The sequence below is a fragment of the Cynoglossus semilaevis genome, chromosome 6, assembly GCF_000523025.1.
Source record: "Cynoglossus semilaevis isolate Cse_v1.0 chromosome 6, Cse_v1.0, whole genome shotgun sequence".
Classification (NCBI taxonomy): domain Eukaryota; kingdom Metazoa; phylum Chordata; class Actinopteri; order Pleuronectiformes; family Cynoglossidae; genus Cynoglossus; species Cynoglossus semilaevis.
In genome coordinates this window covers 1,290,795-1,293,522 of record NC_024312.1, presented here as the reverse complement: position 1 = coordinate 1,293,522, position 2,728 = coordinate 1,290,795, and the positions used below count along the sequence as shown (strand labels likewise).

Sequence of the window (2,728 nt, the reverse complement as noted above, 5' to 3'; positions counted from 1 at the left end):
ACACACCCTCACGTTCGCTCTCCTGTCCAGCCTGATGCAGCCCACAGCTCGAAACACCGACACAGTTATAAGCGCAGCTGTATCTTCACAGTTATGTCAGGAGACAGCGCAGAAACAGAGAAAATAGATCCCAACAGTGAGGCGGATGGATACGATGACACCTTTGAAAGCAGCTATCAACAGATTTTAGACGAGCGAGTCACAACTCATCAATCTGATCAACAATAATATTCTCTATGTATGTGGATATATCCTCTTCATCGTACTCAGTATCCTCTAATACACTCTAGCTTTAACTCACAATATTTAATCATTTATTTTACATTGTGCTTTCTGAAGGAGAGTCCGACTTTTTTGTGTCGTGGCCGTACACTGTGGTTATTGGTTGTAATTGTTTTGTTTTTTAAATATCCGGTTTCTCGAATTGAAGGTTGTAATTTCCGAGCGACTAAAACCACAGACTGTATATTAGCATCGAACATATTTATCTGGTTGTAAAAGTAAAGCCTTAAATCCAGACCAAGATTGTTTTCTACCAGTTTGAACGTTACTCTGTACGAATGGTTAGCTGTGAAGAAGTCAGGCTACTCTTCACTCCATTCATGACAACAGTTTATATTTTTCGACACTGTTCATGGTTTTGCTCGCTAGTCTCGAGTCTTTCTACGAACGAGGCGTCACTTTTGTAAACTGTAAGAGAACAAACGGGTGGAGTTCACCACTGGAGTTCACCTCAAGCTAAAATGGAGAATAGTTCAGGATCCAAACACGGCACCTTGAGGAACTCCACTGGTGAACTCCACTCATATCTCCTCCTGAATCATAAACGTCAAACATTCACCGTTTCCTTTCTGAAAAAGATTTGAAACTAACGAGCGAGACCATAAACCGTTTGGAAAAGCACATACTGATGTCATATATGAAACGAAAAAGTTTCTTGAGTTTTTCATCAACTTACATTCATGCGGAGTTACAACAAAGACCAGTGAAGCTAACTTCTGTCTACATCTGGGGCTTCACTTTTGCAACTTGACGCCTACGTCCACTTCTCACAAAGAATGTTCCATAAATCGGTACCACAATAAACGATCATCTGGCCTACGCTAGCCATCAATTACAAGATTTTAAAGGGCCACATCTGGCATTCAAATATCGAGAATTTGAGCTGCAATCTTGCAAGACTTAAACCAAACTAGAAGGAACCAAAGTCCTGTCTTCTCTCCGAATAAGGATAAAATAAACTTTTTCTTTACTAGTGATGTCCGATTATAACTCCACTGGTTATTAAAATAGATTAATAAAATGAGCTGCAATGCTGCCATCTAGTGGCTTTCACTTTCGTATACCGCTGTTTTTTTTTTCCCCAAAACTATTTTTAGGTCCGTATACCGCTGTTTTTTTTCCCCAAAACTATGTTTAGGTCATGTAATTTGGTGAAACCCAAACTTTGCGTTATCGGGTTTTCAATATCGGAGGAAAAAACAATGACAATTCTTGAACATATTACACATTAATGCTAATATTGCCGATAATATCGGTCCCTAATTTTTTATTCGGTTGGTGTCAATTGCGATGCAGATCTCATTGTACCGAAAAGTAAAAGCCTCTCCTCCCACGACATTTTTGCGTCTGTTTGGGACGGTGATGGAAATACGTGTTATTATTGTAAAGGTGGTTGAGCAGCAGAAGAACATTAAGTGGCGTGAGACTTTTTTTTTTTTTTTGCTGATAAGTACAACATTAGCCCACTGCGCATAAATCAAATGCAGCCTTTAAAGCCGTCTGTGCGTCGAAAAGTTAATGCAACTCTAGACTGATGTTGCATAATCTAAAGCCTTCACTTAAAGACGACAAGTGGGCACTTCCCTGCTCAGTAGGAGTCTGAAAAAAAGGAAAAGAAAAGAAAAAAAAAAAAACCTCCTCCAGTGTGTGATGGCGTTTAAGGCTTTATATTCAGTGTGGTTCAGGTGAGTGTCTGTGTTTCTGGTTTTCTCGGTTCAAAAACACTGAACAGTGACTCTACTGTCACCTAAAGATGTCGGTAAATACAAATATAAGAGGTGCGATCTCTACCGCGATCTCTACCGCTAATAGACTCGACTCATCAGCAACTCAGACAAACAGGAGGCGGAGGCAAAAGAATGCGTAGCCGCGTGGAGAACAGTGAGGAGCTGTCTTTTGAGCAGCACCAGGAACTCTCGACTCTCGACAGTTCTTTTTCTTCATTTCCACTCCAACAGGAGTCAGAGATTAATGCTCGGAAATAGAAAATCTAAATGAAATAAAAAGCTACACAGAGACGCAGGTTCGACGCTCAGGGTCAGGATTCATCATCCTCATCGTAACAAGTGCTTCACATCTGAATGGACTTTATTCTCACAGCAGCCGTTATGGAAATCCGAGGACTTAAAACGAAGATTAATCGAAAATTAACGAATCACCTAGCCTTGGATTTGTGTTAACGTGAGTAAAAAAGGGAACAATCGTCACTTTTTCCACCCATAAGTTCAGGGTTTTATAATCATCCCAACACTTTACATTATGTAGACAAGGGATCCCCAAACCCTGGTTCGTGGACCGGTATCGGTCTGTAGATAATTTGGTACCGGCCGTGCGTTTTTTTTAAATTTTATTAATTTACAGGTATTTCAGACATAAACTTTGATTTCCTGATAATTTAGTTTGAATCATTTTCACAGCTGAGTCATCAAAACGGCTGATGTTAACC

General features: G+C 40.0%; 1 long non-coding RNA gene across 1 annotated transcript; it reads left to right on the top strand.

The window, feature by feature from the left end:
* The first annotated feature begins 669 nt into the window (after window positions 1-669).
* Window positions 670-1,688, top strand: LOC112487102 (uncharacterized). The gene is made up of 2 exons (XR_003049869.1): window positions 670-1,379; window positions 1,421-1,688. It is a non-coding gene; the product is annotated as an uncharacterized LOC112487102 (long non-coding RNA).
* The last annotated feature ends 1,040 nt before the right edge of the window (window positions 1,689-2,728 follow it).